Below are 27,776 nucleotides of genomic sequence, written 5' to 3' on the forward strand. Positions count from 1 at the left end.
GAATTTTTTCTATGATGAACTCAAACAGAAACCATTCAGTTGGAATTAATTTTAATTGCAATTAGAAAGGACATTGAAATCAAGGACCAGATTCTTATCTGGTGAAAACCTGTAACATTCCATTGACTCAGATGACTAGTTCTAGATAAAAAACTATACTGAAACTCAAGAATATTTATATTAAGTGTGAAAAATAGTGCAACTGATAATGCCTAAGACATCATCACAATTTATAATATGACCTTGGAACAGTCTGAACATTATCCTTATTGGATCCTCTTTCATAAATAAAACACTGATAACGTGCATTAGACCAAAGTCATGTTTCTGCTGCAAAACTGAAAGGACTGTTTGATAATTGATATGTTGTTTAACCAGCAATTTGTACAAAGATTTCAAAAAGGGTGAAATATGCTTAGATTGTCCCTTTTACAAGAGAAACCTGGCAACTACTTTCTGAAGCAGCTGGAGTTTATGCAGCATCCTATTGGGCAAGTAGCCAATAGGGAATTGCAATAATCTAATCTTGAAATAACAAAAGCGTGAATGACCGTTTCAAGGTCTGACTGTGAAAAATGTTACTGCAACACTGCAGAAGTTCTTTTAAGTAGCAGGATGATAGCATGCCTTGGAGTTTGTAGCGTTTTTTTAAAAGATAAGAGAATGAAAGTATCTGAAAGCTTCCCAACTCCTTGTTATTCTAGTAAAAAATGTAGTTCCATTAAAGCAAATAGGAGATTAAAAATAGTCTAAAGATATCTATGCTTAATATCTACTTATTAGACTGAGAAAACAAAAATATAAAAGAGAAATTGCTTATATGCCCAGTGTTTTATCAATATAAATATTTATAATGGAAAGACACATTCCAAACTCTGTGAATTGTCAGATCTGCCTTGATTTTATTGGTGTTAGGCAGACCAAGTAACTGGATGGAATCTACATTGCATAATTCCAGTATTTGTACATATGAATTTGGAAAATTTAGGTTAAAAGACACAACAGATGTGATTATCTCCTTTGGTAGTTTAAAAGCCATTTACATAAAGATATAGAATCAAGGATTTTTACCATTATGAATTCTTGTTAGAAACTACAAATAAATATTTCAAAGGTAGGGTATACCTATTAAGTGTTATATGTCCATTTGCAAGCTTTAGAGGCTTATAGTATAGTTATTTCATTTTTTTTAATCTCATTTTTCTCTTTACATTTTTGTATTGTTGGAATAGTTGGGTTTATGGCACTTCATTTTTTCCAAGTATTTTTGCTAAATTTAAAATTTCTCAGTATAAATAAGAATTAACTATAACAACAATTATGAGAAAAGTAATGTGAAAGGCATAGTAGTATGCTCAAAATATTGTGTATATATGTCCAGTGGCCTTTTGGACTCATTTGAAGGAAACACCACCACAACTAGTAGATTATCCAATCCTTTAAGATGCTGTGATTATACCTGATTAAATTATCAATGTCTTTTTCAAAATGGTGAGAACCCAGAAATGTCCTAGTAAGAGAAAGCAAAGATATAAAATTTGAATTCCACCTTTTAAATATTGAATTTCAGTTTGATAGTATGCATTCAGAAAGTGAGGAAGAAATAATTTAAATAAAAATCAAAATAAAACATTGTACAATACACATATAAGCCCAAAGCACTAACTTCAAGGATTACATCACTGTTTACGTGTGGCAGCTGGATTACATACTTCTAAAAGTATTCAAGGTTCTAAAGTTTTCGAAGAGCAATGATTTAAAAAAGCTTTTGGTATATGATGCAGTAAGCTCCCTTTTCCTAGAGAGTTTGGATCCTATGATTGATCTTTCCTAGTCCCTTCCAACCTGAGCTGTTCTAAGATTCTAAGTTTTAGGTTTTTGTTTTTTACTGAAAGTAGTTTAAGAAAAGTTTCATTAAGGATCTCACATCAGGGGCAGTGATTCTCTTCATTAAAGACCCCATGCCAGGGGCAATGTCTATAGCCAGAGGAGGCCATGTCCTGTGTGAGAGATGCCATATTCACAGAAGCTGTAGCTGTGGGGAGGAACCCATGACAAAGAAGCTCACTAAAATTATGCCCAGAGAAGGCCATGTCCCAAGGGAGAGACCCTGTATCGGAGCAGCGGAAGAGTGCAAGTAGTCATCCTCCTCTGAGAAGAGAGAAGTGGCAGAGACCATCTGAGAGGCTGGTCACATCCCCCATTCCCTGCTCCTCGAGCCCTTGAGGAGGTAGGAGGCAGAGATATCAGGAACAGAGCTGAGCCCAGGAAGAAAGGAGGGATGGGGTAGGGAGATCTTAAAGTGTTGGCTGTAATTTTCTCGTCATCCTACTCTCTTTTTGCTTTTTGTTCTATTCTGTTTCTTGTAGGTAGTAGAATAGACTTTCCTTACTTGTCTCTCTCAGACTGGAGTCTGTTTTGCCCGGAACTGTAATTGGCAGCAAGCCCTCCCTGCTCTTTTCTGAATCAACAACATCCTTGGTTATCTTTCTTCCTCTCATCTCGCTGGGGCCTCTGCCATCCTAATGAGAGTGGGAGTGGATGGGGGGACACTGAGCAAGAGGCTGTCATGGTTCTTCACTGTTGGCTGGGCAAAACCACAACACTGGGGCAGCACTGCAGATTTCTCTCTGTTACCAAGCAAAAAGTGGCAAAACCCATGACAAAAGTATACCAAAGTCTATTTGACTTTTTGTTCTTTTGGGGGATAATGGTATTTGGTTTGTTTGATTGTTTTTTTGTTTTTTCTTTTCTGGTCAAGGTACTGATTCTTAAGCAGGTACCTTTCCAGGTAACATTCAACTTCTCTTTCTCACATTGTTTTTGTAGAATTCTATGCCTTTTTTTTTAGGTGTAGTAAAGTACATTTCTAAAACTCCTAATTGCCTTAGTCTGTCTTTATTAGAATCAAACAATAAGAGGAATAATCTGAATCACACTAACCAAAAATGGTTTAGATGCAAGGATATACCATATGTAACAAATGTTAGTGAGAAATATAAAACTTTCAGAAAACTATAATCTTAAACAGAAAGCTAAAGGCAAGATTTCATCTCACGCATAATTATATCTTACATAGTAAATATGTTATGTTCATCGAATCAAAGAATCATAGAATGACAGGGATTGGAAGGGAGCTCTAGAGATCATGTAGTCCAACCCAGCACAAGAATGTGTCCGGGTAGGACACAGCCCCAGGTCTCACAGCCTTTCCTGATAAGAAAGATGTTTCAGTTCCCTCAACACCTTGGTGGCCCTTTGCTGGACCCTTACTGAAAGTTCCCTGTCTCTCTTGATCTGGAGAGCCCAGAACTGGACACAGAACTCCAGATGAGGCCCCATCAGGGCAGAGTAGAGAGGGATGGACAACCTCTTTTGACCTGCTAGCCATACTCTTAATACATCCCAGAACACTATTGGCCTTTTTGGCTCATGGTTAATTTACTATCAACCAGGACTCCCAGGTCTCTCTCTGCAGAGCTGCTCTCCAGCAGGTCAGCCCCTAGCCTATACTGGTGCATGGGGTTATTCCTCTTGAGATGCGGGGCTCTGCACTTGCTCTTGTTGATCCTCATGAGGTTCCTCTCTGTCCAACTCTCAAGCCAGTCAAGATCTCACTGAATGGCTGCACAACCTTCTGGTGAATCAGCTGGATTTCCTAGTCTGGTGTCATCAGCAAACTTGCTGATGGTATACTCTGTCTCTTCATCTAGGTCATTGATGTCAAGTAAGACTGGTCCTAGAACCAATCCCTGTGGGACCCTACTGGCCACAGAATACACATTGTCTTCTTTGAACAGTTAGGCTTGTCCAAAGAACCTCAAAACTGCTGTTTCTAGTTGTTCAGGCACAAGCGTTACTAATAACCTGCCCTTACTTACCAGTCACTCTGGCCAACAGGTTAAATCTCAAATCCCACAAGTCCATGAAGTACGTAGCCAATGAATAAACTTCTCATGTGTTTCTTCTTGAAATGAGCAGATGTCACATGCCACAAGGTAGTAAGGGAGTTGCAGCTACTTTTGCTATGCCATCTTGTCACTACATGGCTATACAGCTATGACTATGCAGCCACTACATGGCTTACAGTGCTTATAGTGGAATATTTATAGCATAACTATCCTACTTATAAAAATAAACATGATAGCTGTAGAAAAGTGCTGGATGACTTTAATTATAGGCATGATCTAAAAATGTAGAATACTCTTCATCATTGAAAGAGAGGAAAGTAAACTAGTGAATGAAGGGAAGAAATCCTTAAATTGGAATGAAATCCTAATAATTAAAAAGTAGACAGACTAAAGGAGACATACTAATGACAAGATAACTACCTATCGGTGCAAGCTTGAAAAAAAAATTGAACTGTCATATAAACTTCGTTTATATAAACTTGTCATATAAACTTCGACACCACAACTATATATGGAAATCATAGCACAGACCCAATTCAGATAGTAGTCTTTCTTCGACTGTGACACAGGCTAGGGTGCTTTGCTACAAAATCTAATTTAAGAGACCTTTTGTGGGTTATTATTTTAAATTAAATAGTGAGGCAATAACTGTAATAGTGCCCAAAGGCAAAATATCCTGAACTTACACAAGATATTAAAAGTCTTTTACTATAGGAGAAAGAAGTGAAAAATACCAGAAACAGCATATGTAATTAGATGTATTTTCTGCATGGTTTTTTGGTTTTGTTGTTTTTCATATGTAATTTCTCTAGACTACATCAGCATCAACTACATTTTCTGACTTTGGAATTGACTGCTACTGAAATAGGTGGCAACATTCAAATCTCAGTTTACTCACTAACTGATGAATGATTTCTTGCTTTTGGCTTTAAAATGTTTTTCCATTGAAAAAATGTGTTATAATGATGTCTTTTTAGAAAGATCTTCCTTATTGATTCTACCTTAAACAGCTTTAAAGAAGTATTACAGCTGTAAAGATTTATATTCAGACATTCACTATAAAGAAGGTTATTAGGCAGACATGATATTATTGAATCAGATGAAAATACTTCATGCGGTAAAGCAGAATAATAGTTTGCACTTTTCACTCTCAGATTAGCTTACAAACTTTAAATAAGTCTCATAAAATTTTCTGAGAAATAAATGCCGTCCACTCTATTTAAAGATATGAGACACAGTAAACGAAAGATCACAGAAAACACAAAAACTTCATAATGAAACTAGAAAAAGATTACAAAAGAAACATTCTCACTTGGTATAAAAGACTGCATGTCCTTTGATCTTTAGCATAGCCACAATAATTTCAACAGTTGAAGATATTCCCTTGATTCACAGTTGCTCAGTGGGGCAGGTTTTTTCTATTCTATAGTTATAAGACATCATTACCACCCACAGTGGTGTTACAGTAAATCTCACACAGCTAAAACCCTGGAGGAATTGAAAAGACTATCATGATATCACCATTCTGGCAGATACTCAAAAGACATATAGACGTCGAGCTTAGAGACATGATTAGGGACATGGTTTAGTGGTGGACGTGGAAAAGCTAGGTTGACTGGACTCGATGATCTTATAGGTCTTTTAAAATCTGAACTATCCTGTGATTCTGTGATATACCAATAAAATAATATCTTGATTATGAAATCGTTCAGGTTATGAAAAACCTGTTAGCCAGGTAAGGCTTTGTGAAACTTTGAAGTGAGGATAACACAATTTTAATGCTTGATCTTGCAAATGTATTTTAGATTGATAATGGATAGAGAACTGGGAATAATAAACATAGATTTTAGATTAACAAAATAAATCTGCAAAGTGATGATGTAAAGATACTGATTTTTTGAAGAAATTTGATGTGGTTCTAAGTATTTAAGATATTCTCCTATATGTTGTTAAAAGTGGTTTAGCAATTTTCCTTTCACATGCACTCTCAGTTAAGTGGGTAGGGTCTTACCTGAATGACTAAATAAGCTACAGAGAGATATTAAATTACACATTTGTTTAAGGGAGATTCTTCTTGGATGATCTTGGAATTGAATGCAACAATAAGAAAGAGGTAGATGTGTAATTAGAACTGCTATCATCCCCCAAAATGGTAATAGAAGATTAAAATAGTATTTGTGATGAACAAAGCCTTCCACACTCTCTCACATGGCTCACTGATACTCGACAAAAAATGCAGGAGTGTAGTCTGTTCCTGAAGAAACCCCAAAACCAAAAGAATATACTGTAGGAATCTGTAAATGTCTTCTCACAGAATTGAAAAATATACTTCCAATAACTTTTTAAAGAGGAAATTGAGGCTTAGAGTTTTGTCCCTCAGAAAAACACTATCAGGATACCTTATTTGCTACAGGGATAAAGTCTTTGATGAAGCGTGATGATGGCCAACTGGATCAGTTTGTAATAGATGAAAATACCAGAGTTTAAGGACTTTTATTTAGAGTGTTTGAGGAGAATAAGACCTCTTCATTAAGAAAAAGTGGTAAAAGACAAAACCCAAGGATACTCTGAGGTGAACATTGCAAAGCTGTTCTAAAACGACTGTTTGCCAATTCAGATTTGTTCACAGAATGCATTCCATGGAAACAGTAAAAATTACACAAAAATAATTAAAAGGGATTTAAAGGGATTTAAAGGAGTCTATAAATCATCCTCTCTTTCTGTATTTACTGCAATATCTTTCCCACTGAAACAACAGGTCTTAACTTTACTCATAGGTGACTTTGATCAGTTCTGCCAATCAAATTATTTTTTTTAAAAGGAAAGCTTCAACAAACAGATGGGCTTTGCAGTAAGTCTTTAAGGTCACCAAATACTGGCTGTAGTGAAATGAGAAGTAAGATCCCTCATGAAGGCCATCTTGTTTCAAGTGGGAAACAGCTTTCACTCAAGTGATCCTGAATGTCATGGTAACACAAGGAGGTAGCTAGTTCTGTGAAAGAAAAGTATTCTTGTAAACTGGGAGTTGATTCTGTAGCTGTCACTCATACCTGCACAGATTGTGCCCTGTGGACTCTGGGACTTCAGTGCTCTCTAAAAGAATGATAAAAAATTAAAATTAAATGGAAGAAATTAAACAAGATTTTCCTTTACTAGAAAAAGTCACAGCCTCTGAGATATGGCACCATATATTCAGCTAAAATCCATCTGAAATATCCATGCAGTGGTAAGGGACATATACCCAGTTACTTCAGTAGCTAAGAAGGTTGGCTGATCCAGCTTCTTTTCTGGGGCCAAATCCAGAGACAGGGCAGTCTGTGATGAATTCTTTGGACTATTACTGCATGATGATTGCTGACACTGAGCTGAATATAAACTTTCTTCCTTGTGGGTTTTTTCATGATTATTCAAATAGCTTCAGAAAAGCCCACTTTCAGAAACTGCAACTTCTGTCTGTGTATGAATTATATATATTTGCTTCTGTGGATCAGTGATGGGTACCCTATTCTGCACTAAGCAGAACATTGTAGAGATGAGGGGTGAAATTTATCCTCTGAAGCTGCAGAGTTTGATCAACCCTTAACATTATCAACATACTAGTAAATAACTCTGTACCTTTGCAAAAGTTTCTGGACAAAAAGCATGCTTTATAGAAATAAAAGGAAGACTATCTAAAGGAGATTTATGTTCTTGGTCTCAGTAGAATTTAAGAGAAATTAGCAATAAACTATAAAAGTCTGTATGCTAAATACATATTTGATACATTTTAATGGTTCTAACAATGAAGGAAAATTGCAATTGTGGTAAATTAATTTAATGATATCATAAAGCCTATTGAGAAACTCCATTTTGCCCTGAAAACGGACATTTAGATCTCTTTCCTTAGGTATAAATTGCAGTTTCCCCTTTCTGCTTCAACTTTCTACCCTACCTATGTGCAAGGTATACACAAAAGGTACAGCAGTGTTCTCTGGTATCACTGAAATTTAACTAGCTGTCTAATAATACATTAGAAAAATCAGGTTGCATCTAAACTTTAGTGGCAGTTTTGGAAACCTTTTAGAAGTTCCCTTTTAGTAAAACATCTAAGAATATCATCCCATCTTTAAGCATAGGAGTATTCTATTTTCAACCGAATATGTCTACTTCAAGATAAGCACACACTAAAAGCTGCCATTAAACAAAGGCTAAGGCACTCTTAATCTTTATCATTAGGTTTGATCACCTCATCGAGAATCCATAAAAAACTTTCTATGTGTCTGCTGCAACATACCTAAGATTCCTGGAAAAGAAAGGGGAATCTATCTGGTCCTTCAAAGCTGTTTTGTTTTGTATACTGGTGATACATTCAATAGCAGAGAAACATTCAATTAGAGCTATTCCCAGTGTGATCAATGCCTGCCTTTCTGTTCAAAAAGCTGTGAAATACTGGAGGGAGACTTTCAGCTGATGAAAAATGTCATACTTAGTTACTTCAGTAAAGAAACGTTAGTGTACATCACCTGAGGATCTGTTCTGTGGCATATTTGCTTTCTATGTTCTCATCTTTAGATATGATGGTGATGCCCATGCCAAGGGTACAGTCATATTGTTCCCAATACCACTGCATTCATGGGGGAGAAGAACATACACACTGAGATTTATGTTTTGTGTTGATGTTTCCTTACTGAGCAATGGAAGTCATTGTATATGGAAGCAGAAATATACTCTGTGTGCATTCATAGTACAGACTCCTTGGGAAGGAACTATTTATTCATACATGTTTGCACAGAAACCAAAATGATAGAGACCTGAACTTTACTATTTTCTTCATGCACAAATGGGACTATTAAGTAAGAGTAAAAGGCAGACTGTTATTTGTTATGAATTAGAATGTAATAATTTCTTCATTTGTTTAACATCAGAAAAAACTCATTCCTAAACAGAATATGAAGGTCAACAGTTTTGTTTTAAAGGTCTTTCCTACAAACTATAGAACAAGTATAACTTTCTTCATTATTGTTTATAAGGAAAAATTGCCTGGTCTTTGAGCAAGTCACATTTATAAAAAAGAATGAATTTTACATGTTGAGTAGATACAAAAATAACAACAAAAATTCAAAGGGAACTCAGATTGACAGAAGATTTTAAGAGAGAGGATGTAGTTATTGCTTGTAATTCTTTATGATAGACTCATTAAGGTTCACCCCATGTTCCCCTAATTGAAACTAAAAATGAGGTAGAAAGAAGCGAAATTTGTGAGTACTGGTGTGTAACTATAGATGGCTTTTCTGATTCTAGAATGCAATTTATTTTTTAAAGTATGACTATGTAGTGTGTAAGTGAATTTTCCTATGTATAAACAGAGATAGTCTGAATTTCAGATAGCCTATTGGCCTACCTGAAGTAGTCAAAATCCTCATTTACATACTATATTACAAAATCTGTAATTTGTAAAAAATTGTCCTTTCTTTGAATGCAAGGCAATTTCACTCAGGTATTTTTTTTTTGTTTTGCTTTTTTTTTTTTTCCTTTAAATGAAGTTTTGAGTTGGTGTAATCACTTTAAAACTAATGATATTAAAATACAGAAACTTCAAATATTTTTACACTGATTTACAATATGCAAACACATGTCTATAGTAATAGTAAATGGTGATTTTTCTAAAAATTACATTTTTTTATCGAAAATGGAGATGAAGTTTTCATATTTCAAATTTTTCTTAGCAGTGTTTATATTATTGGGCCATGTATGTCTTCCCACCTCACTTTAGGTGCCTGAGTCAAGATCAAATCAATAAGTTTAAAAAATCACCATTACTGTTAATAGCATTGGCAAGGTTGAGTACAGGAAGTTTATTCTTTTGCCATTTGCAGTACTTGAAAAAAATACTGGGTGGAAAAAGGAATACCTAAACCCAATGTTATATTAAGTCCAGTGTTATATTCAGTCCAAACTTATGAACTGTAGAATAGTCACTGATTTCCCAAATGTATCACTATGGACAAAGTTTATTTTTTATCTATGCATTTTTGTTTGTTTACTTTGAACTTCATATTCACTAAAAATCTTGACACAGTCAATTTCTTTAGCAGTATGAATTCAGATAAAATTATAATTAGACTTTGCCTTTTACTCCTCCTTGTCTATGCAATAATTTGTTTTATTGGTAAACTCAGAAATCTTTCTCAAATAAGTATATGTTTAAAAATTATGACAACAAAGAAGAATCAATGATGCATTCTGAAAGGCCACATAAAATGAAAGCTCACAGCTTCCTGATAAATGTTGTTTGTGCAATCTTCACCACTTTAACTTTCCCATAATCACAAATACCGAGTAATGAGAAAATTCAAATTTCTGATTATGATAACACATGTAAATTGTTCAGCCTATCCTAAAACAAGAGACTATTCTGAATATTATTTCTAAACTTGATGTTCTCAGCCTCCTATAAGGTAGAAGACTTTTTGAAACTCTTTTTAACTCCTTTCATAGAAGTAAGACTTGCTGCAGTGTTGATGCTCATGACCATTCTCCCACCTTAATTTGCTTCCAGGCAGATAAATACAGGATAGATAGAATTTTTAGCTTTTGTCTTATAGTCTACAGAGTCATTACAACCTTGATCCATTAAATGGCAAAGTATCTGGCCTTGATCCTGTAGATGAGGTTAGTATGAGCATACTTAACCATGAGCGTACTCAAGAAGGTACATCAATTAAAGCACATGATGGTTTCATTTACTTTGATGGAAATGCTTAAGGGTATATGCATGCAGAGTTGATTGCTGGACAGGGATCTTATACATGATGATATTTCCTTTCCAGTTCTACCCTGCTACAGATGGTTTACAGCCCCCTAAAAGGCAGAGTTAATAATGCAAGAGCTGATGCTTAGCAGCACAAGTAAAGATGTTTCAACTCTTCAAATGTTTCAAAGTTCCCTACCATTGTACTGGGAATAATTATTACTGTACAGTAGTCAGGAAAAAAACACAGTTGGAAATAAAAAATGCAAATTGATGGAATTTGTTTGTTGAAATGTGATTAAAAGTACAGTTTATGAAAGTTGGCATTTTGAGACTGAGAGTTGGGAATAATTAATCTTAGTTGCAAACATACGGTAGAATAAACAAACATGGTTTGGTTTCAGTTTTGAAGTTTTTATAGAATGATCTCTAAAAGAGACAGCTACTCTAGCATCTATGTCATGGTCTGTGCAATAACAGTCCATAGGAGAGGCCTGATCCTCCGAAAGTAATAGAACTAGCAAAATTTATGGAATATTTTTCTGTAAGACTTATATCAATTTAAAAAAAAAAGAAAAGAAATGGGCTTGAATGGTGACTTCACTGGCAAGGTAGGTCTAGGTTAATCCCATATAAATTTATATGCTTATGTATAGCTTGCAAGTTTAGGGATATTTTTAGCTTAAGTTTCTTAGCAATCAATGCAAAGGGTTCAATATCTTCAGAAGGTAATTCAGATTTTATACAGGAAAAGCTTGTGAAGATTTATATCTCCTATCATTGATTGGAAAGGATGACTAGAATGACTGCTTTTTGGTTCTTGTTTTGAGAGTTTGAGTTTTTTAGTATAATTACTGTAATTAGGCACTTTAAACTGCAGCAGGAAATTAAGGTGTAGATGAGTAAAATAGAGAGAATGTTATCAGATTTCTGAACTCTAGAAAAATCTTGCCAAAAGGGAAGAAAAATTTTTTAGACCTCAAATATATTTGGAATGATCACAAAGTTATTTTACTGTCTTTAGTCATGGGGATTTTGTTTCATTTTTATTGTGTTTTTTTTTTTTTTTTAAATAAGAAAATATGTTATATAGAAGGCATTTAATTATTTATCAGTGGAAAAATGTCCTGGAAAACTTATAAATATTCATTTTTCTCAGTTTTTTTGGCATTAAATCACACCACAATATTTTAGACCTTTCTTGCTCTGTTTGCATTTGTTATACTGATTTTGTTATTTAAAAGGACCCTTAATGCAAATCAGTTCTATATTGAAAGTAATTTAAAGTTATGATAGACATTAATAATGTCTTTTGTTTTTCAAATAAAAATATTGAAGTATCATCTCACTAAAGGGACTGATTTCTTTGCATTTATTAGCTGTTTTATGAAATGTTACTGTGCCCTTACTGTTGTACAAACTAAATGCAGGTGGTATACTATAACATAAATGCAAGAAAGACATTTTAATCTCAAAAACAATAAAGGAAATGCTTAAATTGTAGCATCAGTAGCATCAGAAGCAAGGTTTTATTTTTTTTTAACTGTTTTCAAGGTGTTCAATTACAGCTGCATATGTTTATCATATTTTAATATCATTGGATGTTCGTTCTTAACATCATTGGGGGTTACTTTTTAAGGAAAATTAATATTTTCAGACAGTTACTGGGTATCATAGTTGCTATAAAGTAATAAAAAGATAAATAAATACTATTCATTTTTAAAGTTGTATCTTGTGAGGAAATAGGGGAGTTTCCTAAAACTGTGCTTTCTCCCACTATTTAAAAATCTCATTAAAAGACAAAAAACAGCATATACACTGCTCCCAAATCATATTTTCTCTTTCTAAGTGCTGGATACTTGCATGAGACTCCTGAATTTCAACCTTAACATGTTTTCAAATATTTGTACAGCATAAGACAATATTTTCTTATTCATTAATAGATAATCCAGAATTCCAAATTGGAAATAAAAGTACAAAATTGGAGTAAATAAATTAGGATACGTAATTTCCATAGATAAAGAAATTTTCATGGAGATGCTCAAAGAATTTTAAATAGATGACTTAGTCTTGTCAAGATATAACTATACTGTAGATTTATAAAAAACACCATCTCTCTTTTACAAATATTGACATTCAGATAACTTGTGAGTTGGTCAAACTCATAGAGAAATTTAGATAGAATTCAGACAGTGAACTTAAAAAGTCTAACTTTCAAATTCCAGTTCTAAGACTAACTTACACAAAGATACTAATGAAATTGACATTATCCCTAGTTGTTTGACATAACTTCATTAGCTGAATTGAATGATGTTTGAAAAATCTCTTTCACCTCAACATTTCCTAGACATCATGAGTTTAACAATGCAAACAAAACAGGTGCTTACTGGCACAGTTATGAGAATATTCATGATGGCGGATAAGACAAAATAAGTATTGAAACAAAATACTTACAATTACCTTCTCCAATCTTTATCAACTAAAGATAGGACTAGAATAGGGCATCAGTTCACTTTAGCCTCTAAAACATGTTTCTAGCACAGACATCATTGCATATGGTACTATGGTAGGACATGAATTTTAATAGGAACAGGCATAGAAATAAATAGTATATTCACTGAAAAAAGAAAGTTTGCCTTACAAAAGAAAATCTATGAACTTGACTTGTAAAGTTTGGTAAAGTCTAACGACTATTTATGTGCAGGAACAATGGGAATAGGGAGAAAATAAAACCAATAAATTGACAACTCATGTTTGTTAAAAATGTTACTCTTCATTCCTTTCTATACTTGATTGGTTATCAAATCTCTGTTCCTTGACTAGTATAAAATTTATTTTACTTTAAGGTATTTTTTCCCCATAATGTAATGTAATTACATTATATAGAATCTAATATGAACATGAAAAGGAAAAAAGGCAGCACAGGTTCAAAAAATATCCTATGCATGAGCTGATATTATACATTAATAGTATTTAACAAGTTAGAGCAAAAAGTTTTTTAGCATAACCTATACTGACAATATCATTTATCTTTTAAACTTAATGTTAATTTTTTCTTGTCAAAGAACAAGTAAAAAAAAAAAAATTACATTCTTTCTCCTATAAAGTTTAAAATATATTAAATGACAAGTTCGTGTTTAATGCCATACAGCCAAGACTTACTTTGAGTACAGCTACACACACAAGCATATCTTTTGAGATTAACGAGATAGATTATCTGCCTGGTCCTCACACTGAAAAGAGGATTTCCAATCTGGTTTGCAGATTTGAAGTTGCTTTTTTTGTTGTTGTTTTTGGTTTTGGGGTTTTTTTCCCATTGGAAACTCTGTCTTCATATTTGTCTTCAAAGTATCAAGTTTTTTGTACTAAAATTTATGCATGGACACACACGTGTATTGAATGTATACATGCAAATATACACATAGGTGTACATATACCATATACACAGTTTACATACATAAGCATTATATTCAAAATATTACCTTATTATAAAGAATTTGTCATTTTACAGAGGTACATGGTTCTGCACATACCTTTTTTCCTCATCTTGAATAAGACATCACACAAAATTCTTGTGATACTCAGCAGCTATTGCCGTGAGGGATAAAGCAGTTTCATAGAACCAAACCCAGGAACTGATAAACAGACTCCATTAAAACATGTTTTCACACTAGCTTTCAACCAAAATGAGAGTTATATTTTTCTTTGATGTTACCATTTGTACTGTAACCCTTAGTTAGTTGTTTTGATGTATGCAATAATTGATACTTCAATAATAAACTTGTTTATATTCAAAATGTCTTTAATCCTTGTACGGTTCTTTTGGTGTCTTCTATGAGACTGAAGTGCCTTCTTGGCATATCAGTACTCTGATGTCTTCTTTTTAAGTGTTTCATTGCTAATGTGTTGACACGAATAAAAGCATTTTTATCTTTGCTACATATCCAGCAATGAGAAACAAATACAGAATTGCTATCTTCCTCTACTCAAAATCTTTCAGGCTTTAGTCATATATTTATGATTTATATGAATGTATGATAATAATTTTTATTAAGTAGAAGGAATGAAGTGAGAAAACAGAAAAGTGATATTGCAGTAGGACAAAATGAAGGGAACAGAGAAAATCACTCTAGTATTTTATAAATGAGAAGAGGAGAAAATACAAACAGGCAAAATAAATAACATCTGTGTAAGTGTGCACTATCACTTGTAAAGGAAATTCAATCTATTTTGATTTCTTCTATTAAAAATATGTAAATAAAAATCACTGATAGTGATCTGTTTCTGCATTTATTATATTTGCTAGATTTTGTATCCCACCCCACTTTCCTACAAATAGCCTTAGTTTGTGTATAATTGTTCCATCCCAGTGAGAATACATGGCAGCTTGACCTCAGCTTGCTGCCATTTGCCCAACCAGCCTCTCTCTCACACCACTTCCTCACCATGACAGGAGGAGTAAATAAGGTGGAAACTTCATTTCCTGAGATGAGAAGGATATCACCTTCCAGTCACTACCATGGGTAAAACAGACTCGGACAAGATCAGTTTAATTTATTGCTAACTAATAAGCGGGTAACATTGTAAGAAACAAAACCAAAACTAAACCCATCTTTCTCCTCACCTTCCTTTCTTTCCCAGCTCAACTTCATTTCTGATTCTTCTGCCTCCTCCTCCCCTGTTTTCTGCCTTTTCATAAGTACATTTCTCCCCAAGCCCCAGCACTGTGTGTGTGGGACTGTCGTGGCCTGCTGCAGGTTTGCTGGAGCTGGCCAGAAATGACTGTGTCCAGCACGGGGCAGCTCCAACCTCCCCTCACAGACAACACCCTGCAATCCTCACTTCCAACAACTAAATATGAATAGGTGACCTAGGTTGTATGGAATATTTCAGGTGGACTACAAACATTACCAAGTTCTTTGAGAATTCACCAAGCTGTATGCACTGCATTGTTAATGTAGGAATCTTCTTGGTTCATCAGTCACAAAATGTTAGCAATACTCACCTATAGTTAAAATGTCTTCTGCAAACTTTTCATGAACTTCTTTTTCATAAATGACAAGGAGTATTTATCACTCACTGGTAACTATAGATTCAAGAAAATGTCCCACACTTCCTCAATTAATTTACCTACTGAAAACATCTGAAATAAGTTTGGCACAGTGGCCCTAATCCTTTTGTATAGATAAAATTTATTCTTATTTACTTCTCAGGCAAGTGTGTGATTGACTTTTGTAAAAGATTTGTGATTTGTGCATTCCCCACGTCATATTGTCACTGTGAACATAAGAAGTGTTAGTAGTGTAGACTCTATTACTGTGAACAGTAAATTTGAGGCATGTTTCCTGCAACTATTTAAGATTATTTCTTCAGAGGAAAGAGAAGAGTGCTTTGTGGTTTAATGGAGGGCACAACTCTAACACAAATTCAAGGCAACTAATGGATGTGCATTCAGATGCTTAAGAGCTGTTGAAGAAGCCAATCTTAACTTGTAATGAGAGAACTCCATTAGCAACATATTACTATTTTTCTGAGCATTCAATAGGATCAAAAGCAGAAGATGTAAAAAGAAAGACTAGTTTCTTCGTGGATGTGTATATGAATGATATTTTCCTAAACATTAGAAAGAAAAGAAGAAAGAAAATGGAGCCTTCTAGAAGCAGTGAGGGACATCCATGCCTACTTGGTCCCTTGAATTATTGTGTGCATATTCTTCTCTAGGTTTAGAATCAGGGGACAATGTCTTCATTGAGTATCTTATTAAGGACAGAGGAACATGTGATTGTGTAGATGGCATGTGTTTCTGACTTCAGCAGTAGAATAAGATGAAATGAAGATGTATTCTGATATTGTACCCAGATGAATCAGATGAAATGTCACCCTGAAAATGCTTAATATTTCCCATCATACGTGTAGTCTAAGGAGTCTAGGATGATCAGATCAGCGTCAAAATCTTGAGGATTACATCAGTAGAGCAAAGCATCATAAATCAAATGTTCCAATCCCTCCCATGTGTGAGAACTATTAAAAGAAATAGAAGTAAACACAGAAAATAAGAAAAACGCACAGTTACCTTCAAAAGCCTATTTACAGTACCAATACACAAAACTCGGATGCTTCTGTTTTCAGCAGAAATGAGCAAGATCATTGTTATATGTATGCACATATATAGAGTTACACAGCAACATCAAGCAAACAGATTTTCTGCATAGGCTACTTAACTACTGACATGCCTCTTCATTTTCCCTTAAGGAAATGCTTGCCATAATTGACATATATCACCTGAAACACGTACCCAAGAAACTGACATTCCTCCCACTCTAATGCATGTTCACACTAATTCCTGAGTTGCTTTCAATTCCCTCGCATAAAAAGAAGAATGGTTCCAGATGCTAAGTTTAAGTAAGGAAAATATCAAAATAAAAGGATTTTGACTTTCCCAGCCTGAGAAATGCTGTAGATAATATAATAGATGGGAGTAATTGCAGCCTAATGCACATTTTAAAAGAGTGAGCATGAGCAAGAACACATGGTGAGAAAGCCAGCTTTTCTTTAGCACATTAAGCAGCAGTGATTTGTCAGTGGCACTTATGGAAAGGGTACAAGCAAAACAGGTCAGAAAGGCAAGTCTGACTGTGGCAGGTTGGAATGTACATCTGTGCCTCTGAAAGCAGAGTTAACTCACAAAAAAATCAAATATTACTTATGCAAAGGTTTTTAATGAAATTTTTTTCATGATAACTCAAAGATATTTCAGTGTGTCAAGCATTTCATAGTATCTCTTTTTTTTTTTTTTTTTGTTTCACAGAAAATGTGCTTCTATGCTTTTGTGTAAAAAGCAGAGAAAGAGAATATTCATTAATTCAATGGGATTTTTTTTTCCCTTTTATGCTCATAGAATGATGTAACCACAATAAGACAATTCAACATACTTGACACATCTGTTGTAAAACTATATATCTTGCATTAAAACAACTTGGCCTTCAGATGTCTCTTTAGTGTTTTCATGAAAAATGAGGACATTAACTTATTGTCAGAGACCGAAGAGCTTTTGATATCTATAGTCTCAAGTTTTAGGCATGTTATGAAACAGAAAAACAACAATCCCATCTCCAGTTCACTTCTAATTAGTTTATTAATTTAAATGATTAGCCAGTATGAGGTAATAGTAACAATATTACTTTTTCCGAATGTCATGTCCTAAAGTGATTTAAAGAATATATAAAATCTTTTTTAACTTGAACATGTGGGCACACAATCTATGACAAAAGAAAAAGTCGTTGTTCTTTCCATTTTCCTTTCTCACAATTTCCATCTCTTTCCATACAGCTCTGACACTTAGCTCCAAAGGCACTATGTTGAAATGATGTGAAAAACAATATTTTTGTGTCCGTATATCTCTGTATATTGTTTCTTTCTTTGTTTATTGGTGGTTTGTTGAGTTTTCTTTCAGTTTGATATTTTTTTCTCACACATATAGCTTTAGTCCAGCCACTCCTGCATGTCTAAGTTTATCACTAAATCACAGTAAGTCTCCCTTTTTAGCACGGTATAGAAAAACATAGATAACTCTTACTCCAGCTCTGTGTGTATCTTTTTACAGGTAAAAGACATTATAGTTTCAGCTGTCTGTTCTATAAAAGATGTAGACAAGGTGATGGTTTAGGGTTTTTTTTTTTTTTTACACTTTATCTGAATGAGATAGTTGCACCTATCAACTTCACTAAGGTTGACTTAACTTAGAAGAAAATGTTGAAATATAAGATGTAATGGAATACAGAACAGAAACCTGGGGCAACTTAGTCAAAAGTCAGTTACACTTCTATACCTGAGCGGTATGAATTACAAATGTCTTTAACAATTTTAAAATAAAAGTAAGCAAGAAAACATAATCCATTTCCTCTGAGATGAGAAACTTAGGATTTTGTAGGTCTTCTTCACTACTCAAATACAAAGTTGTGCTATATTTAGTAAATTGCTAAGCAATCCCTATAAGCTCTGGCTTTATATCTACTGCAGTTCCACAAACTATTTGTTACTGTGTTTTGTTTTTTGTTTTTTGTTTTTTTTTATCAAAGTTCACAAACAACAGTGACACTGAGAACAGGAGGAAAAACATGTTAGGGGCATGGTCTAAGTTGTTTTCTGACCACTGCTTTATTCTTGCTCCTCTATCCAAATCTTGCTTAGTAAATATGATTACATGGACTAAAATAATTTCTGGATTACTGGCACAGCAGAATTTATGAACATTTTCAGGATACTCTTGGACAATTTCCTCAAGGTGATGCTTAAGTGATCTGCATGCTTGTAACTTATATGGAGGGATTATACTCCTCGTAAAGTGGAGTAAAAATTTCATTTTTCTTAAAAAGTATAAAAAACCTTGGTGTCAAGACCTATCTTTCATATTACAGAATCACAGATTGGTTGAAGTTGGAGAAGGCCTCTGAATATCTAACCCTTCTGATAAGCAGAGCTACCAAGAGCTTCTTGCACAGAGCCACATCCAGATGGCTTTTTAATATTTCCAAGGATGGAGGCTCTACAACCTCCCAGGGCAACTTGTGCCAGCGGTCACTAACTCTTACAGTAAAAAAAAAAAATCCTGATGTTCAGAAGGAGCCTCCTGTGTTTCAGTTTGTGTCCATTGTTCTTGTTCCTGTCACTGAGCACCACTAAGAAGAGCCTGCCTCCATACTCTTTGCACCCTCTCTGCAAGTATTTATATACACTAATGAGATCCCCTGAGGTGATGTAGGCTTAAAAATCCCAGCTCTCTTAGCTTTTCCTTATAGGAGAGATGCTCCAGTTCCTTAATCATCTTAGTGGCCATTTCCTAGGCTCTCCTCAGTACGTACATGTCTTTCTTGGACTGAGGAGCCCAGATCTGGACACAGTACTTGAGGTGTGGCATCACCAGTGCTAAAATATATAGTACTTCTCATCTTAAAGTTCTCAAATGGAAAGGAGCACTCTAAAGTTTTCAACCAGGTTCCTTTATGTGGGATCAGGCTTCTAAAATTAATATTTGGCATAGCGTTTGAGAATATGGATTACAATCCAGGACTTCCATCTCCATTTTTAATTCCAAAGCAGAAAATTGAATATGTTGTTGCCAATTTCAATTTTCATAATGATTTCTAATCATTACTTTATGTTTCTTTGTAAATGCACTGAAAGAGTTGGATTTGGCAGGAAAAGTAATTCACCTATTTTAATATCTTTTATCTGATGAAATGGGTTTGATATTGTTTTTTTTCCCATTGACTGTAATATAGGCAACAATGATCGGTTCAACTTCAGCAGCTAATATCTGTATATCCAAATACAGCAAAATAAATGATGAAATTATTGTCTGATATTGTGCAGCTTTCATGAGAGAGATAAATTAGGATTCTCTGTCTACATCCAGATGTGGTTTGAAAGGCTGTTGCACTTCAGAAGCTTCTTTCCATGTGAGTGTGTTCATGCTCATTTGTTTTCAGAGGTAGAACAGCCTACTTCCCTCTCCAAAGAGACCTCATTTGACTCTCTGTGCAGTAGCCAAGACATGATAAAAGAATAATTATGTTGACCAGATATAAACCTTCTACAAAAGATAACATAGTCCAACAAGTAAAAGACAGAATCGATATGGTTGTCAATAGAAATGTTTACTTTGTATTTCAGAAAGTTGTATTTTTTAGAATTTACATTGAAAATGAAGTGTCTTCCTAATAGAGATTTCATGGCAAAATAGTGTGCTATACTTTCACGTTATTAGCATCACATCACTTTTTCAAAATATACTATGGAATATCTACAAATTATTATGAATAAGTATAAAGTAATAAGCCAATATTATACTTGTCAAAATAATCATCAATGGAACACAATTATTTTTTATTGCATGCTGTATGTCCCAGACACACTACACATGCTAATTCTCAAAATTCCATAGGTCATAACAGCTATCATTATTACTAAAGCCAGTATGATTAGTAAAGTTCTAATTAACATAGATTTTTGAAGCTTGTAACCCATGCCTCTGAAACATTGTGTCAGGGATTGTAGCCTCCTTGAATTCATTGAAACTAGAAACAATTAAGACTGGATGAGAATTTGATCACATATATTTGCAACAAGACATTCCTAACGTGCAGTGCAAACCATGCAAAACTTCCCTGGGTCAAGGAAAGTTGTCATGTGTATCCTTAAGTGGTGCATTGTCTATGCTGTTTTCTACTCAGGGCTGTGATCGTTACTTCACACCCAATGTTAATAAGGTTAGAATTATAATTCCATGTTATTACAAATGTACATGTTCTCTATAATTAAAACAAAAATACCATTCTGAGACTAGGAGAGAAATAGAAGTTGGAAAATAAAGAGTAAAGGAGAAGTTAGAGCTTTATTCATCGTTCATTTATAATTGCACTATATATAACAAAAAAAGTGTAGAAGTCTGATATTTCCTTTCCCAGAATAGCAGAAGAAAATCCTCCAGTATCTTTTGATGCTGCATAGTGATGCAAAACAAACCTGAACCAAGATAATGTGAAGTCAATATTCAGTATGAATGAGTCATTTTCAACTCATGGGTGCTAAAATCCTTTCAGTGACAGCACAGATCTCTGCATAAAACAGCTATTCCATCACAGGCACAAATCCTCCAGAATTAAATATTTCTTATGTAGTAAAGGAAAACAGAACTGAACTTTAAATAACAAATACATTTCTTGCACATGTAGCGTTGTTAATTTAAATGAAGCTGTAAACATCTCATAGAGGACAACACCAAACATATCTATAAAGGACCTGAAAAACAGTTTACCTCAAAGGGAATAAAAAATTGAATTTTTTCACCAGTTTTGAACTCAACATTACTGATTCTCCATACTATCAAAACAAATTATCTGCTATTTTATGAAAAATAGAATCATCATCTCATTATAATTTTGCTAATGCTGGCAAATCACTGAACACAACATGTTCTTCAAAGGTCAGGTTTTTCTTTTTTAATGCTGTGAAAAATGCTAACAGATTGTTTACACAAGCAACAGCTATCAAATGTAAAAATCAATTGTTCTGTCCTTTAATTTAAACTATTACAAATTCAGACCCCAAATTATTCGTTTTACTTAATTCATGAAAAAAATAATGACAATTGACCACTCCAAATTTTAAAATTTTGAAGACTACAGATATTTAAAACATGAGCTGATATTTGGGTTTGTTTTGACATAGGTTTATAAAGTTCTAGTCTAGTCTAGTGTGATCTAGTCTAACTTATTCTATCATCAGCTTCACTGGTTTCTGTGTTTCTAAATGGAAAATTTTTAATTTTGGATAAGATTTTCTGTATATGTACAGTCAACAGGCTTGTAGGTTTAACGAATAATAGTTCTTGCCTTAGCTATGTTAATTGTAGCATATGACTGCTGGTTACTGAGTGCAGAGTCTGTAGAACTCATAAGTTCATCAATTAATAAACAGTTAATTTCATTAACTACCCCTCAACAATGAAAAAAAATTCCCACAAAAAACCATCATGAAAGGACATTACTGATATCTAAGACAGAGTAAAGCATAAACAGTACTCAAGTTTAAAAAAAAAATTATAAATGTTCAGGAATTTTGGATACTAATAATCAAATCAGTGGGAAAACCAAGAAACTTGCATTTAAGCATCAGTATACAAACCATCTAGTATAGCGTGCTGCTTTATAATTTATTTTTTTCATAAAATCTCTCAAAATATTGAAAGTGCTACATATATGTCATCATGCACCAGTGTGAATTGAAGTACATTCTCAAGGTATTCTCTCCTAATTTCTACAACAAAAATATTCTGATGTAATAGCAGCAGAACTTCACTTTTCAGAACTGCTGACTATTAACAGGAAAGTATGTGCATCACTATCATGACATGACTTCCAAATCATAAAATAAATATTATAGACTTTTTTTCAGATATAAAGCTGACAGACGTCTAACAGTGAAATTCTGGTCCACATTTAAGAACTTCATATCAGATATGTTTAGTTTTCTTTTTATAATAGATAATTTGCTTGAAATTTTGCAGTCTGTTGGTTTTATCCTCTTGCTTTGGGAACTTGCCTATGAGCATATTGTTGCAGACTAAATTGACAAGGCAGAAATACAGACATGAAATCTCTGTTACTGGAAGGAGTTCCTAATTTCTGATTTTTTTTCTGAGGATAATATGTTCTGGAAAGTGTTTCTCTTAAAACTGCATCAGAGAAAGAAGAGGAAGCACACACAATGATAAGAAACAGATGGTCAATGCTTCTGATTTGGTGTGCAGTGAAAAACTTTGAGAAGTGGTGATTTGGTCTCAATCCAGACCAGGAATCTGGGGCAGATTGAAAGATGATTTTGTCTTTAGCTCCATATTCATCAGACTCAGAAACCATAGGATACAGTAGTTGAAAGCAAAATAAATTTGTCTCTATTTTATGGTCACTTTCTCTTTCTGTTATTGAAGTCTTCAACTTAATGCAGTGAATCAAAAAATCAAAATGATCTGTGTGGAAACCACAAAGAAAAGGAGTACTTATGAAAGAGTGGTAAAGGTGACTGCACACGATTTACTAGGCTGAATCTTCTCAGGAGAATTACAGTCATTTAGCAAGCATACAAACTCACAAGTGGTATTTTATTTTGATGAATTTTTGGTTACTTTCAACAATGGCCAACTGAACTTCTGTGTTTGGAGGAAGTGAGGCAATCTCCACAGAAATGAGACTATGACCCTTCTAAGGTGCTTGGGTCATTTACTGATTACAGCAGGGCACAGTACAAATTTGGTCTCTGTTGCTGTGGGACAGAACGGTTGCATACCGTCACTGAGGTTATTGACTGCACAGTACTAGTTATTCGTGCTTATTGGCATCACGCTGCTCTTCTAGATCCCCAGACAACCAATTGCTAAATTGTGCATAAACTTCCTAAGTTATTTTAAAACTCAATGTGAAAACACCTACACAGATAACTAGTGTGCAGTGCTGATTAGACCTTGACAGAAACACATTATACACACAGAACCACTGTCACAACCCCTAAAATTGCATCCTTTTCCCATCAACTTCACCTTCCTTTTGCCTAACTCCATTTACAGCTTCATAACCATATAAAAATGCTGCTTATATTTAGAGCTGGTTATATATTCCTCCCTCATAAGGTGTTAGGAATATTTTACTTTTCTCATCTGATGCCTGGCAGGAAAGTACTACCTAGTATTTTCTTGGTGGTTTGAAACAGAAGTGTCAGTCATATATTCACAGTATTTCAATGTGGCTGTGCTATAGGAGGTTACCTTTCTTCTGCTCCATGCCACAGAAAGAATTACTGGAGCAGGTGTAATGACAAGAATATCAGTCTCCTCTGGTCACTTTTTAAGGACAGGAAGGAAACATTCTAAATGATTTCTATCTTGCTCTAAAAACTTAAATCTACTGGTTCGAATATAATAAAAACCATGAACAAAAGGAAAAAAAACCCAAAACATTTCCAATAAAAGTAGATTTCTCATGATAAAAATAAATAATTTTATTCAAAATTTCTCTAGGTTTTAACACCCAAACCTCAGCTGTTAGCTTTGTAGCCTGTTAATCACTCTTATCTCCTCCAGAAAGAGAAAAGCAGTTGTATTTAGTATTCAATGGAGAAAAATAATAAAAAAAAATAAGTCTGCTTCTGTAATAAGTTTGGCATTTTATGGTACTAACATGGTAATCAACAGTGCAATTTCTTCTGTTAATTATTCAAAGGCATTTTGTTTGTTGCACATGAACAAGCCAGATGATCTCATTACTTGAGGATTTCATAACTGAGTTCTCAGTGTACACAATTGTTTTACAAGCTTACCTGCCCACTTATTATAAAAGTTAATTCTGAGTGACATAGCACAAGTGCAGTGGTTATGCTAATGTCATCTTTGCTTGTATTATTTTAAAAACACATTTCATCTATTTAAGAGGTGCTGAAAGTAATCAAAGGTTTGATTTGGGGTTTTTCTATAGGCTTGGTTTTTGTCTTTTTTTTTTCCTCTGTATTGAAGAGAAGTTAATGGCAATTAACTGATTGTTCTACAACTTTTTGAGGAAACTACAGGTATTATTCTGCCATTCATCCTCATAGATTTGATCTACGACTTTCCAACAAAATCTGTAATTATTTTGAACCCTTTGAGACTCACAGTGGATGTCAAAAAAGACTGTCAAGGTTTTACTCTAACTGGCAATTAAGCCGCACAGAGTTGCTCACTCATTTCCCTTAGTGGGATGGGAGAGAGAATGGGGAGACTAAAAGTGAGAAAACTCATGGGATAAAGACAGTTTAATGGCTAAAGCAAAAACCACGCACACAAGTAAAGCAAAACAAGGAATTCATTTGCCACTTCCCATGGGCAGAAAAGCAAGTCTCTGTCACACAGAACAGTTATTTGGGAAGACAAACACTTTAACTTCAGACATCTACTGAAACTTCAGACAACTACTTTCCTTTCTCCCTCTTCTCTTTTTTTTTAATTGCTGAGCACGACATCATAGGATATGGGATATTAGTTGGAATCACTGTTGCAGCTGTTTCTTGTCTCAAGTTCTTGTGTAACCTCAGCCTACTTTTTGGTAGAGCTGTGTGAGAAACAGAAAAGGCCTTGACTCAATGTAAATATTATTCAGCAATAATGAGACATCACACATCCAAACCATAGCGCTATACCAGCTACTGTGAATAAAACTAACTCCATTCCATCCAAAATCAGCTCATAAAGACAAAAGACAACAAACTAGTTGCAACAAGGAAACATCAAACCTCCTAGTAGGACACTGCATGCTTAAATAAAATGGCAGAAGTGAAGTACCAGAACAGAGAAAGTGTGGAATCTCCATTCCTAGATATCTTCAAAATTTGACTGGAAAAGTTCTCAAAAAGTTTTATGCTGTCATTCAAGTGTGATCTTGATTGTAAATGATCACCAGATGTTTTTCTTTAATCCTGAAATTTCTTTAGACCTGTAATACTTAACATATATGCATTTAAAATGCATGGCCTTGTCTCTAGTCTGGAAACCTGTTGGTTCATTCTACACTAGATTCAAAACTAACAGTTATCTTCCTCAAGGAATGTGAATGAATTGTGGGCAGTGTAGTCAGTTGGTAAGATTAACTGAAATGCTCCTTTAAGTGTCGGTGATGGAATGTATGTTATGGATAATCCCCCTTATACTACTCAGCATAATCAATCTCTATCTGCAGAAGCACACTCCTGGTAAAAGGTTAGAATTAAAGGATCTTGATTTCCGTCTCTATAGTAGGCTAAACTCTAGTTGAAGCACAAAGAATTTTGAATTTAGATCAAATTACAGCAAAAATATTATCACAAATTGCTTCTCAGACATAACTTCCAACTGCTTTCTCTTCTTCAGTCACAGTGATACTACACTTATTTTCTTATCACATAAATGCTTATGAGGCTATATTTCATATGTTTACTTCATTTTCTCCAGTGTAATTATATCTTTCCTAGTCTGACAACAAGATAAGAGATCAGGTTAATTTAAACCTGCCTTTGGGTTAACTTACGCTTTAACCTCGGAATTGACATTTATTCTTCCTTCTCTCTTTTTTTCCCCAAATTTTATTCAAGCTGTGCCCATTAAACAAAAATTCATGAAGAGACTCTTTGGTTGCTTCCTAAATCTGAGCTTTCTTTAATGAATTGCTAGGCAATTGTGACTGTTACATGCAAATATTTCTTTTGAGGACTACACATTTTGCTAATGAGGGCATGACTGCTTAGCAATGTATTAATAGCTAATTAGGACATAAATAATTATGCAAAATTGATTTTAAAAAATGATTTTTGAATGCAGAGAAATTGACTAAATTGTCCAGGGATTAGCTGAAATGAATGAAAAATATCTAGGACTTTAACTAATTTCAAAACCAACAAAGCAAACATTGGGATTCTTCCATACTTGAAAGTCTATTTCTATTTAATGTGAAATTTCCACAAAAGATTACAAATGTCCTGAAGATATATATACTTTAAGATGCATTAAAAAATGAATTAAATATTTTCTTCCCCTCACAAAATAATAACTACTTACTTAGTCTGTTCAAAGGTGTTTCTGCAATTATTAACACTTTTATTCCCATTACATATTGGCAGAATAGTTAAAAAAAAAAGACCTTGCTTCCTGGTGAAATTATGGCAAAATAACGTCATTTTTGCCTTAAAGTGCATCCATATTTAGAAAAAATAAAATTAATATCTTTAACCTCTTGATCAGAATCAGGTGTATACATTTGAGAAGGATCACATATACACCACATAATCAGGAGTATATATCTGAGCCTTACTCTTTCATTAGATACAGATTGCGACGTGACAAAAGAAATGCATAACCATTCATTTTGAATGGCAGATTTACTGTTTTTACCTGGGATGGACTTAACTTTCTTAATAGTAGTCCATACGGTGCTGTGATTTGAATTTATGAACAAAATAGTGTTGATTGCGATATTTTGACATTTACTGAGCAGTGCTTACAGAACAAGGTTTTCTGCCCAGTCATAGAGTGCGCTGGAGATGCACAAGAATTGGGAAGAGATGCAGTCAGGATAGCTGATTCAAAGTGATCAAAAATACATTCCATGCCATACAACATCTTGCTCAGCAGTAAAACCGGGAATTTTTCCATTAAGATGCTGGGAAGAAATTGATCATTATAATGTTTGTTAAACCTGACTGACTTATTTTGTAAACTCTCAAAATAATTATTTGAAGCATCATGCTCACTAGAGCAAGCAAGGATATAAATATAACTTATTAAAAATACCCATTTTCAGTTGCTGTCAGGTTGTTTCTGATGACCAATCATAGTTTTAAGGTCTTTAAGCTAAACTTTAAGAGAATCATAAAGGGATCACTTATCTTTTCCTTGGAATTATCTAAAATTCATTGGAGGGGTTTATAATTTTACTTTCTTTTCTTTTTAGATAGAAAATGGTGTCTGATATTAAGAGCAGTGTTGCTGAGATTAAAAATCACTGTTAACATCAACAGAGGCCTCTAAATGTTATGGTGAGAGAATTACTGGTATTAACTATTTTTATTGTTATTGG

The sequence above is a fragment of the Colius striatus genome, chromosome 1 (genome assembly GCF_028858725.1).
Source record: "Colius striatus isolate bColStr4 chromosome 1, bColStr4.1.hap1, whole genome shotgun sequence".
In the NCBI taxonomy this organism is placed as follows: Eukaryota; Metazoa; Chordata; class Aves; order Coliiformes; family Coliidae; genus Colius; species Colius striatus.